At 45.9% G+C, this 13,405-nt stretch overlaps 1 protein-coding gene and 1 long non-coding RNA gene across 50 annotated transcripts in view; one reads left to right on the top strand and one right to left on the bottom strand.

Annotated features, from left to right (window-relative positions):
• Nucleotides 1–2,381, bottom strand: part of CLASP1 (cytoplasmic linker associated protein 1) — a 295,826-nt gene extending 293,445 nt beyond the window's left edge. For 25 of the 49 annotated variants that reach the window (XM_051838605.2, XM_051838621.2, XM_051838622.2 and 22 more), the window contains exon 1: nt 1,816–2,381. The gene's annotated coding sequence lies outside the window, so the exon portion shown is untranslated. The remainder of the gene's footprint in view (nt 1–1,815) is intronic. The other 24 variants (XM_051838611.2, XM_051838615.2, XM_051838620.2 and 21 more) reach the window with 2 other exon arrangements.
• Nucleotides 2,382–2,390: 9 nt separating this feature from the next.
• Nucleotides 2,391–8,284, top strand: LOC138849023 (uncharacterized). The gene is made up of 3 exons (XR_011387347.1): nt 2,391–2,663; nt 7,739–7,898; nt 8,047–8,284. It is a non-coding gene; the product is annotated as an uncharacterized lncRNA (long non-coding RNA).
• Nucleotides 8,285–13,405: the final 5,121 nt, after the last annotated feature.

The following is a 13,405-nucleotide window of genomic DNA, read 5'->3' as shown; positions in this document are numbered from 1 at the left end:
AATTTTCTGACCAATCATTTCTTAATGTTCATTTAAACTATTTTAAGTATCTGAAATCTTGTTCTCTAAAAAGCAAGTTCCCATCATCTAAACCACACTTAAAGAGATTCTATCACAGTAGTCACTGAAGCGTCAGAGTTTTGATTGCTATCAGTACAAAAGCTTACCTCTCTTTTATATGAATGAAGTTGAAATACATAGGTTAATCCAAAAGTCTGACACAAAAGGAGGTGCAATTATTCAATTCTACACAAATTTATGGTGTGAACTGAGCAAAGGCCTTTTATGTACTTGCAACATGGAGATAAAGGTAGGAAGTCCACCTCTTCAAAGCAGTTCTGATTATGATTAACCTTAGTTGGAAGAATTAAAAAGCAAAGAGAAATCCAAAAACTATTGTATAAAAATAAAAACTTTCAAAACCTAAAACACTATTACACATAAGCCCATAATAAACAATGAATTCTAGAAGCTGAGATTTGAGTAACAACTGCTAAAAAGGTGCAATTACACAATGTTACCAAGATAAATAAGAGAACAGCTCATCAAAACTTGAATCTTTGTTTAGCAAATACAGACGCTTAATAATATTCAGCACTCTGGGGCTTTGTGTTATTTTTTTCTTATCTATAGGCTCTCTGCTTCAATGTTACTATTCTCTTACTCCCTTGATGAGCAAACGGAGCCCACTGTCCCGACAGGATCCCTCGGAGAAGTAAATGTCACAAATAAGAATAGTAATAACAACTTCTGAAGCCAGGGTTGATCCAGGACTGTGGCTCCCAAACAGGGTGCAAGGTATGCGGTACCGTGCAGCTATTCCTCGCCCTGACTCTTCTGCAACCCGAAGCTCTCGTTGCCACATCTACAAATTAAAGTATCCTGCTACCAGAGCTCATGGGACCTACGTATGGTATTTAATAAACGAACCCCGCTACAAGAAATTCACCCAGATGCAGCATAGTATGCTTTAAGCCTCCACCTAATTTTTTTAGACAAACAGTAACTAATTTTTTAAAAAATTATGTAATAAGTTAGCCTCTGGAAAACCCCATACTCATCCGAGCAACTGAGAAAATGGAAAGCAAAATTCGATTAGCTCCATTGTACCCAACCAGGCTACCGTGCAGGATCACACACTCCTCTCCGTCAGAGCGTCTCTGCCAATACCAGAGAACAACAAAGGCAAGTTGAGGAGGCTGCACGGCTTAACTCAGCACTTGTCCGCTTTCCCAGCTTCCGCAGGCCCGAGGGACCGGGGACCCCCACGTCCCGCCCGCCCCGCGCCGCGCCGAGCGCTCGGCTTTTGTTCGGCCCGGCTGGGCGCCCCGGCCGCTGGCTCCCGGCCCCCGGCCCCCGGCCCCCGGCCCCCGGCCACTCTCTCCACACCCATCACTCGCCTGCGACTAGTTGCTACGGGCTCCTCAGCCGAGCCCCCTCCCCTCACCAGCCCCGGCTCCTTTCAGACACCGACCCGGCTGGGCTGGCTTCTCGCACCGGGCCGGGGACGCTCTGGTCAGGAGGGGCCCGGGGCGGGGTCCAGAGAGGGGCACACAAAGCCCGGCCGACCCCACAGTCGACCTTCCAGCCGACCCCCGCCGGCAAAGCGGCCTGGGAGCGGAGACCCACAGCCCCGGCTGTGCGCTCCCCGCCCAGCTGCCAGCGAAGGGCCGCCCCCTCCCCCCAAGTGCACCGGGCGCGGATGACAGCCCCGGACCTCGCCCCGACCTGGGCCCGGCGCCCGCCGCTGCGCGGAGGGGCTGGGACCTCGTCTGGGCTGGGGTCTGAAGCCCCTCGCCTTACCCCGGTACTTACAGTCCTATTATTTGCTACTGTTGTCGCTGCGGGTCACACAACCGCCGCCTTCTCCTCCACCCCAATGAGGTTAAGCGCTTGGTGCGGGGATTAAAAAAAAAAAAAAAAAAAAAAAAAAAGGCGAGAGAAGGCGACGGCGCCTGCGCAATGCAGTCTCCCCGCTCTCTTAGCGCCACCGCGCCGGCTGGACCATAGAGTGTACACCGAGCCCAGAGAGGAGCTGCCTCTCTATGGTAACAGCCCGCGCAGGCGCCCGCCTGGAGGCGTGGACCTCTCGAGGTGAGGGCCCTGGGAGCTTTCGCTCCCACAGAGAGCGTGGGTTGACCCTGACGGGGATCCGTAGGACAAAGCTTCTTCAAGGAAAGCGTGCCGAGGCTGTCTGAGGTTAGGCCCCCTGGACACGGCCGCTGCAGCACGGCGCCAGCAAGCAGGCTTATGATGGCCCAAGCCAGAGTCCTCCCGCCTGAACTTCCTTTGGTCGGGGGTCTAATACCTGAAGGAAACAAGGCTTTCACTTCTGGGTTACGCGCGCACCGCCCCCTTCCGCCGCGAACACCCCCGATGACAGAAAGTGTGCCCTGAGCCTTGCCGTAGCGGGTGGTGGGGCCGGAAGCCCTACTCTTTAACGGTTCTTGGCCTTTTGAGAGCGCATTTGCGCCCGTGGAGGCCGTGAGAGCCTCGAGACGGCCGGCGAGGGTCGTGGGCATGTCGCTTTGGGCTGACTTGTGAGACAGTGTGGAGGGCGCGAATCGTGGGGCTGCCCTCTAGGCCGCTGAAGACCCAGTGTTCAGCCGTGTCGGGCCCCACGCCGGCCGCTAATTGGGTGTGGAAGCTGTTGTGTTGAAATGGTACGCCGCTTTCTGAACGTCACTTTCAGAGCTTTCCCGGGGGTGCCCTCGTGCCGCGCTCCGTGCAGCCCAACTGGGCGGCTGTGGGGAGGGGGCATGGGGTCGGCCTTTCTGTGGAGTGCGGGCGAAGGAGTGTTGACGGTTTGGAAGAGTTGGGGTGACAGCCAGTCCTGGGAAAGGTAACATCTTTGGGACAGAAGAACGAGCAACCTTTTGAAAATCCCTGGGTGATGATAAGCTTTCTGGGGAAGAAGGCCCCGGGGCGAAAGTCCAAGTGCGAGTGGATGGTCTCCTGTGGAAGACAGCAGGGTAACCGAAATCAGGGTGAGGGGCGGGAAATGTTGGGGGAGAGTAAGGTTTGGTAGGTAGGAATGAAAAAGATTGTTGTATACCCGTAACGTAAAACTGGCCGTGTGAACCCCTTAGTGTATAGAGTTAAGTACGCTTAATGTGGTTGTGCATCCACTCTCCAGAATCCTTTCCAGCTTGCAAAACAAACCACTCATTAAACAACCCCCCATTCGCCACCATTCTGCTCTCTGTCAGTGAATTGGACCGTGGGTATCCCCTAAAAAGGGTCAGAGAGTACTGATCTTGTGACTGGCTTATTTCACACAGCGTAGCATCCTTGACAGTTATCCACGTTCTGGCACGTGTCAGAATTCTCTTTTCTAAGGCTGAATGTGTTATACAAATACCTTTCGTTTGGCTTACCTCCACCTTTTTAATGCTGTGCATAATACTGCTGTGAACATGGTATACAAATGCCTGTTCATGGGAAAGAGTTTGACACAATGAGGGAAATCCGTACTTGCTACATGGTATCAGGCCCTTGGCTAGGCATGTTCCTCTCCCCTGGGCTCTGGAAGCTGAATACTGTACTCCATTTCCTGCCCCTTCGACATTTTGCAGGGTAAGAAAATCAAGGTTCTGGACTGACAGAAGGCATATGCTTAGGAAAGAAAACTACCATGGGTACTACACACCCATGAGCATTGACAGACAGTTCATTGGTTTGGACAAGGATATTGGAAGAAAATTTTCACATGAAAGTGACTTTTCTCAGGAGAATAGGCTGACATCAAAACCCAACATTGCTAGCACGTATAAAGGCTCAACTCACAAAACTGCATCTTCCCTAAAAGAACACTGCAGTTTAATTACAGGTCTGCTCATTGCCTTTAACAAACAGAACATGGCCAATGGGAACTTTGTATGTAATAGATTAATAAGACAGAGCCTTTCCTCCTCAACACTTCATCTTTCATTTTATATTTGCCAGAATACTGTACAACACCCCATTTGGCAGATGAGGAAATGGAGAAATTACTCTCAGGGTATCACATGACTGACTGGTATCAAGGCATTGAGTGGAACCTGGGCATCCAGAATTCCCACTCTGATTTGCTCTTCCTTGGAGAGATAGATAACAAAGCCCTGATAAATGAACCATGTTTCTGTTCAGTATCATGTTTCTCAGGGAATGCACGGCCAAATCCCATGATGGTAGTGCCAGTTAAACAAAGAGGGAGAGAATATAATAAGTGTTATAAGCAGTTTGAATTCACTCAAAAGTATGTGTACCAGGGTCACCGCAGTGATACATTGGTTAAGCTACCACCTGCAGCACTGGTATCCCATATGGGTGCCAGTTCAAGTCCTGGCTACTCCACTTCTGATCCAACTCCCAGCTAATGTGCCTGGGAAAGCAGCAGAGGATGGCCCAAGTGCTTGGGCCCCTATACCCAGGTGGGAGACCCAGATGAAGCTCCTGGATCCTGGCTTCTGCCTGACACAACTCTGGCCATTTGGGGAGTGAACCAGTGGATGGGAGATATATTTTCCTCTCTCTGCCTCTCCCTCTAACTCTGCCTCAAATAAAAAAATCTTTTTTTAAAAAAAAGTTGTGTATCAACTATGTCCTAAATACTTAGCAAATGGAAAAAATCGATGACCTAGACAGGAAAAATTTTTTTTAACAGAGTTAGTGAGAGAGACAGAGAGAAAGGTCTTCCTTTCTGTTGGTTCACCCCCCCTCAAATGGCCACTATGGTCGGAGCTACGCCAATCCGAAGCCAGGAGCCAGGTGCTTCCTCCTGGTCTCCCATGCGGGTACAGGCGCCCAAGCACTTGGGCCATCCTCCACTGCCTTACCAGCCACAGCAGAGAGCTGGACTGGAAGAGGAGCAGCTGGGACTAGAACCTGGCACCCATATGGGATTCTGGCACCACAGGCAGAGGATTAGCCAAGTGAGCCACAGCGCTGGCCCCAACAGGAAAATTTTTAAATGAAGTAAAATATAAAATCAGTAGGATAAATGTTGCAGGGGGAAAAAATTAAGCAACATGGGGAATGTGGGAGTGCTAGAGTAGCGAAAGAGGTTTTTGTTTAAATAATGGAGAGGAGTGCCCTGAGATGACAAACTTTGTGAAAAGGTGCAAGGGAAGTGGGGGAACAAGAAACATGCCTAGTCAGCAGAAAGGGCATTCCAGGTATAGAGAGGTGTAGGAATCATTCTGTAATGGCGATGCCTACTGCATTCTAAGAACAAAGAGGGCCAGAGTGACAGAAACAGAATACACCAGGGTAAAAGGAAGTGAGAGCAAAGATGTCACAGGATGCCAGATTGTTGCATGGACTTATAGGCCATTGTGAGGGCTTTGGCTTTTACTGATAGGAAACCACTGGAAGATTTCGAACAGGTAAGTAGCATAATGTGACTTCTGTTTTTTATTTTGTTTGAAAGAGAGAGAGATCTTCCATTGACTTGTTTACTCCACAAATAACTACAGCCAAGGCTAAATCCAGGAGACTAGAACTTTGTCTGGGTCTCCCATGTGGCAAGGACCCAAGTAATTGAGCCATCATATGCTGCCTCCCAGGGTGTGCCTTAGCAGAAAGCTGGAATAGGAAACAAACCCAGATATTCTGATATGGAATGTGGACATCCTGAGCTGCATGTTAACCACTGTGCCAAATGCCTGCCCCACATTAACTTTTTTAAAAAAAGATTTACTTATTTGAAAGACATCTGGTTCACTCAGATGGCCGCAGTGGCTGGGATTGGGCTGATCCAAAGCCAGGAGCTTCTTCCCAGTCTCCTTCATGGTTTCAGGGGCCCAAGTACTTGGGCCATCTTCTACTGCTTCCCCAAGTTTATTAGAAGGGAGCTGGATCAGAAGTGGAGCAGCAGGAACTCAAACTGGAGCCCATATGGGATGCCTGCATCACAGAACACTAGCATCCCTCCAAGTTAACATTTTAAAAGAAACCTTGGAGGAGAGGGGTGCAGGCATTGTGGCATGCCTGGGAAAGCCACTGCCTGTGATGCCAGCATTACATATGGGTGCTGGTTTGTGTCCCTGCTGCTTCAGTTCAGATCCAGCTCCCTGCTAATAGCCTGGGAAAAGCAACAGAAGATGGCTCAAGTGTTTGGGTCCCTGCCAAAGGAGTCGGAAGAAAGACCCTGGCTGAAGGTGTAAATTTGGGAGACATCAGTTTGTAGACTGTATTTAAAATCATGTGATCACCTAGATACTAAGTATAGACAGAAATTTGGATAAGATATCTAAGCCTCTGAAATAGGAGGAAACCAAGAAAGGAATCCCAGTTGAGTGGTGCAGGGTTTCAAGGAAGAGTAGCCACAGCAATGGGTGATGAGCTCTAATTGATTTTTGGTTATTAACACTGGAGTGGGTTTAAAGAAGAGAGGCAAAAACAGAACTGGAGAGGAGGGATAAATGCGGGGAGGGGTAGTTTTTGTTCTTCTTTAAACAAAATCATGTCCTCTGCAAATGGAAATTCTTTTCTCTTTCTAACATGAATCCCTTTTATCTCATTTTGCCTAATTTCCCCAGCTATAAACTCCAGTACAATGTTGAATAGAATGGGAAAAAGTGGGCATCCTTTCTTAGGTGAAAGCATTCCATTTTTCACCATTAAATATGGTGGTTTTTTTTTTTTACTGTGGGTTTTTCATGTAGATTCTTTAACAAATTGCTGGTGTTCCTTTTTATTCCTAGATTGTTGAGTATTTTATCATTAAAGAGTTAGATTTTGGCCAGCACTGTGGCTCACTTGCCTAATCCTCAGCCTGCGGTGTCGGCACCCTGGGTTCTAGTCCCTGTTGGGGCACCGGATTCTGTCCCGGTTGCTCCTCTTCCAGTCCAGCTCTCTGCTGTGGTCCAGGAAGGCAGTGGAGGATGGCCCAAGTGCTTGGACCCTGCACCCGCATGGGAGACCAGGAGGAAGCACCTGGCTCCTGGCTTCGGATCGGCGCAGCGCACCAGCCGCAGCGCGCCCGGCCGCGGCGCACCAGCCGTAGTGGCCATTTGGGGGTGAACCAACAGAAAGGAAGACCTTTCTCTGTCTTTCTCACTGTATAACTCTGCCTGTCCAAAAAAAAAAAAAAAAAGAGTTAGTTTTTGTCAAATTCATTCATATCTGTGGTGAGGAGCATTTGGTTTTTGTCTTTTATTTTTATGTATATTATGTTGATTTTCACATATTAAGTGAACTTGGTATTCCTCAGACAAATTCCACTTGATTATGGTATTGAAGTTGATTAGATAATATTTTGTTGAAGACATCTGCATATTGGTCTCTGATTTTCTTGTTATATATATCTGGTTTTAGAATCAAGGTAATACTGGCCATAAAAAATTAGTTGGGAAGTGTTTCCTCCTCTATTTTTTTGAAGGAATTTGTGAAATTTTGAAATTTTTTAATGTTTGGTAGAATTCATCTGTGGATCCATTGGGGCATGAGCTTTTCTTTATCAGTATTTTTCTTTTTTCTTTTAATACTAATTTAATCTCTGTTATAGGTCTATTCAGATTCTCTACTTTTTCTTGAGTTATTTCAGTGGTTTGTATTTTTAGTAGGAATTTGTTTCATTTGAATATCCAATATGTTGGCACTCAACTGTTCATGATATTCTCATTTGATCCTTGTTAATATTCTCATTTGATCCTTGTTATTTCTATGAGATTGGTATTAAATAATTATCTCCTGGGGCTGGCACTGTGGCATAGTGAGTAAAGCCACCACCAATTTTGAGTCCTGGCTGTTTCAGTTCTGATCCAGCTCCCTGCCAGTGTGCCTGGGAAAGCAGCAGAGAATGGCCCAAGTGCTTGGGCCCCTGTACCCACGTAGGAGACCCAGATTAAGCTCCTGGTTTCAGCTTAGTCCAGCCCTGACCATTGCAGCCATCTGGAGAGTGAACCAGCAGATGGGTAAGCTCTCTCTCTGCCTTTTCTTCTCTAATACTGCCTTTCAAATAAATAAATAAATCTGGCACTGTGACGTAGCAGGTAAAGCTGCCACCTGCGGTGCTGGTATCCCATATGGGTGTCAGTCCCAGCTGCTCCTCTTCCAATCCAGCTCTCTGTTATGGCCTGGGAAAGCAATAGAAGATGGCCCAGGTCCTTGGGCCCCTGCACCCACGTGGGAGACCCAGAGGAAACTCCTGGCTCCTGGCTTCGGACTGGCTCAGCTCTGGCCATTGCGGCCAATTGGGGAGTGAACCAGAAGATAGGAGACCTATCTCTCTCTCTCTCTACCTCTCCTTCTCTCTGTATAACTCTGCCTTTCAAATAAATAAATAAAGCTTTAAAAAAAATTAGTTTCCTCTTTTTCATTCAGTTTGTTCAAGTAAAGATCTAATCAGTAGAACCAGCGTTGTGGATTAGTGGATAAAACCGCAGCCTGAAATGCCAACATCCCAAATGGGTGCTGATTCCTCTCCTAACTGCTCCACTCTGAGCTTGAGGCCTAGGAAAAGCAGGCCGTTAGTAGGGAGCTGGATCAGAAGTGGAGCAAGGGGATATAATTGGCACCCATATGGGATGCCAGTGTTGCAGGCAGCAGCTTTACCAGCTATGCCACTGCACTTGCAACATGCCTTCAAATTTTAAAAAGATCACTCATGCAATTTTTTACTCTATGGACAGGACCACAGCTGAAAGCAGGCAAAGCCAGAACTGGAGCCTGAGAACCAAGGCTTGTGATTTAATCTCGGGCTCTCTTAATGCTCTTTATGGGACTTTGTAACACATGTAACTGGATTTAATGACTGATAAACTTTGGCTTTGAAATGAACACTCCTGGTATAAGGTAGGAAAAATAGCATACACATACCTCAAAAGGTTCATGGAAAAGCTGAATTAAAAGATAAGCTCAGGGGCCGGCACCTTGGTGTAGCGGGTAAAGCCGCTACCTTGCAAGTTTTGGCATCCCATATGGGCCCGGCTGCTGCTCTTCTGATCCAGTTCTCTGCGTATGGCCTGGGAAAGCAGTGGAAGATGGCCCAAATCCTTGGGCCCTTTCACTCGTGTGGGAGACCCAGAAGCTCCTGGCTTCGGCCTGGCCCAGCCCCAGCCATTGGGGCCATTTGGGGGGTGAACCAGCAGATGGAAGACCTCTCCCTCTGCCTCTGCCTGTCTGTAACTCTGCCTTTCAAATAAATAAATCTTTTAAATTCATTTTTTAAAAAGATCATTTTGGTGTAAAAAGATTGTGACATTCATTCATAGTTTTTTCATAATATATTTTTTTTCGATGAGCTTTTTTTGTAAGATTTACTTTATTTATTTGAAAGGCAGAGTTAGAGAAAGAGCACGCACTTCCATCTGCTGGTTTACTCCCCAGATAGACACAACAGATAGGGCAGGGCTGGGCCAGGCCCAAGTCACAAGCCTAGAACCCCATCTGGGTCTCCCATGTGGGTGGCAGGGACCCAAGGACTTGGGCCATCTTCCACTGCTTGTACAGGCACATAAGTAGGAAGCTGGACTGGAAGTGGAGCAGCTGAGACTCGAACCAGTGTCCATATGGGATGCCAGTGTTCGAGGCAGCAGCTTAACTCCCTGCACTACAATGCTGGCCCCATGAGTGGTCATTTAAGACCTTTATGATTTCTTTGCCTTTTCTTATTTTACTCACAGTTTTGAGGATATTCTTGTTAGTATTGTGTTAAGGCTTAGCCAGCGACTAACACAGAGGCCTGCTGTGGGTGTTGGTTCATATAGCAGATTTAGCTTGGACATAGAGAACTTTCTGTAGCTAATTATCTCAGGATGGTAAGATTATTGTTCATTTTAAAATCTTATGTCTGTATTTCTCATTTTGTACAAATATAATTTTCATTAATTTTTAAAAGTCATTCTTAAATTTTTTAGCATATTTTTGATAACATTCCATAACAAAGAGAAGTCACTAAACTTTAGGTAGGAAGGTTTCTTCTCTTCTTATGATTAGTTACACAGTATCTTCCAGTCTAGGTTAGCCTAAATGCTTCAGTAATAGATACTTAAATCTAATTAGATAGTCAGCTTTATTTAATCTTTTTAATAATCTAGATTAGAAGCTCAATGAAAAAAGAAAATATTTGATGCCTACAGAAATGAGAGTTCAGAAAGAACAGCAGTACATAATGCTAACAAAATCTATGTTGTGGCTCATAAGGAATCTAGATTTGTACTGTTTAGGGAACAGGAAATCTCCACTAGAGAAGTGATGTGTGTTGCAGAAATGTGAGCGAAGGTGGGGTGTGTCTTTTGTAAATGATGAAATCAGGAGATGACAAACTAGTTTGCTAAGTCATAGTCGTAACCACTCCCTGGAGAGCAATTACTCTCATTACTTGGCTTACCTGTTAAGTATCACCTTTGGAAGGAGACAATGTAAATCCCATGGGTTTCCTCACCAGGCAAAGTGTTATGCTGCTGGTATGCCCCTCTTTAAATACCACTGAGCAGTGACTGGAGGACTCTTACAGTTAGGGGTGTCCTCATGGCTATTAATTCACTGTCATTCAGCCTGTTCACATGTCATCTAGCCTAGTCACAAACACATTTTCACTTTAAGGCAGAGTACAATTCTAATTTACAACATTGTCACAACTGTGAAATTGGTATTACAAAATCCACTTCTTAGTAAGAAAGACAATTTGAAAGTCAAGAGTTTTTAGTGTGAGAAGCCTGAGAAAATGCAGGTGGCTCAGTGGACAGTGCTGATGCAAAACCAATGATTCAATACCCCTTTAAACGTTACCTGTTGTCCAATGTGGCATAAAGAGCAGCTGTGCAGGCTTTTTGAAGACCATTCTTTATATCTAGTAAGGACTAAGGGAAAATACCAAGAAGTTGGTAACCTGACATAGTTTCAGTTTGGGAGTTTATTTAGAATTGCCATCAGTGAAGTCTTCCAAGCAACACTGGCCTGTGTGAGTTTGCAAATAGCCCAATCCATTCATCTGTATAGGTCCATTTTCAGTTTTTGTTATAACTAAGTATCTGAGGCTGGCTGATATGCTATAAAGAAAAGAGGTTTACTTAGCTCACAGATTCTGGAGGCTGAAAATCCAAGGTTGGGCAGCCCCATCTGTTCCACCTCTGGTGAGGAAGGCCTCAGGGCAGATGGCATCACAGTGGTGGGAGTAACTGTGAGAATGGTCACAAGGTAAGACAGGAAGCCAGAGAGATTCAGGGGTCAGGCTCCCTCACTTACAACAACTGACACCTGTAGGAGCTAACCAGCATCCCGTGAGAACTAAATCTTTTCTGAGTGCTGCACTTGCAATGACTTAATCACTTTCCCACTGGGCCCTACCTCGTAGAGATTCCACTGAAGACCAAGCTTTCAACACATGAACCCTCATCCCACATCCAAACCATAGCACTATCCAGATGCAAAGAAGCATTTAGAGACATTCAGTCTCAAAAGAAGGGTAATTTGCTTTCATTTACACATTATCTATTAACTTCTTTACCAAAATGTAACCTTCCCTGGGTATGTACAGCATACATAAAAATTTTTATACTCTAAGAAGTCATTTTAGGGGGCCAGCGCTCTGCTTTGGTCTGGGAAAGCAGTAGAAGATGGCCCAAGTCCTTGGGCCCCTGCACCCACGTGAGGTGAGAGATCCAGAGAAAGCTCCTGGCTCCTGGCTTTGGATCAGCACAGCTCTGGCCATTGCGGCCAACTGGGGAGTGAACCATATAGATAAAAGACCTCTCTCTTTCTCTCTCTCTCTCTCTGCCTGTCTTCTCTCTGTGTAACTTTAACTTGCAAATAAAAATAAATAAATCTTTTTAAAAAGTCAGTTTAGTAGGAAAAACAAAGAGCTCCTAGACCATTCAGTTAATACAGTGATGGAAATGTGCATAGGAGCCGGCGCTGTGGCTCAATAGGCTAATCCTCCGCCTTGCGGCGCCAGCACACCGGGTTCTAGTTCCGGTCAGGGCGTCGGATTCTGTCCCAGTTGCCCCTCTTCCAGGCCAGCTCTCTGCTGTGGCCAGGGAGTGCAGTGGAGGATGGCCCGAGTGCTTGGGCCCTGCACCCCATGGGAGACCAGGAGAAGCACCTGGCTCCTGGCTTCGGATCAGCACGGTGCGCTGGCCGCAGCGGCCATTGGAGGGTGAACCAACGGCAAAAGGAAGACCTTTCTCTCTGTGTCTCTCTCTCACTGTCCACTCTGCCTGTAAAAAAAAAAAAAAAAAAAAAAAAAAAAAAAAAAAGTGCATAGGGTTACATGTGCATATAGTTACACAAGGGGCACATAGCAGGTGTGGGTGAGTTGAAGAAAGCTAAGGAGCAATGAAGTCATTGTTCTGGAGTAGGCACCTGGATCGGAAGTGGAACATTGGAACTCATCATTATGATGTATTCAGACTTTCAGAACTATAATAATGATTTAGACTAGTTTTCATTTGAACAGGGTCTATTTATATATATTCTGACAGTCTTAAGAAAAAACCTTCATCTTTCCACTTCAACTCAGAGTTCCAACAACACCTCAAAAAGGGGTCATATTTTGACATGTAGACCGGCACACACATTCTGAGACACACACACTTCACAGTCACCTACATAAAACCAAGTGAGGCAAGAGTTCATCAGCTATGGGGCTGGCGTTATAGCATAAAAGGTAAGGCTGCCCCTGCACAGGTGCTGACAGCCCATATGGTCTCCGGTTTGAGTTCTAGCTGCTGCACTTCAGATCTGGCTCTCTGCTATGGCCTGGGAAAGCAGTGGAAGATGGCCCAAGTCCTTGGGCTCCTGCACCCACATGGGAGACCCAGAAGAAACTCCTGGCTTCGGATCTGTACAGCTCCAGCCATTCCAGCCATCTGGAGAGTGAGCTAGTGGAACAAAGACCTCATTCTCTGCCTCTGCCTCTCTGTAACTCTGCCTTTCAAATAAATAAATAAATCTTAAAAAAAAAAAAAGCTCATCAGCCAGATCATAATGTGTACATAAAAGTGCCCTAATACTTCTACTTTAGTAAAAATAACAGATCCCTGTCTTTATGTGTTCCCTTATATTAGGGATAATTCCAGCTATCTGCCGTGAATCTCAGGGTACTGCCTGACTGTCATGCACGAGAATCTTTGCTACTCCAACAATTGCACAGTTGTGTTACTTCTATTTTTGTTTTTGCCACATCAATTCTGTCATAACGGTACTTGAAATAGAGGTGGTCTGTCATTCTGCTAGCTTGCAGTTTAAAAGGCTAAATGATACATTAAGAAATCAATAATTTTATAAATAATTTCTAAGATGTATACTTACCATATTTTCTGACTAGTTTTATTTATTTAGACTTTTCTACTATTTGTGTTCCTGGGTGAAATTACCTTGTCTACTGCTGCTTGCAGTGACTGTGGTGCTTTTACTTCTTTTCAGATGACATTATCTTCATGTCAGATTTTCTAGTTTTAATTATCACTGCCTCTAGTTT

Source organism: Oryctolagus cuniculus, chromosome 3 (genome assembly GCF_964237555.1).
Source record: "Oryctolagus cuniculus chromosome 3, mOryCun1.1, whole genome shotgun sequence".
Classification (NCBI taxonomy): domain Eukaryota; kingdom Metazoa; phylum Chordata; class Mammalia; order Lagomorpha; family Leporidae; genus Oryctolagus; species Oryctolagus cuniculus.
The sequence above is the reverse complement of the archived record's forward strand: the minus strand, read 5'-3'. Positions and strand labels throughout refer to the sequence as shown.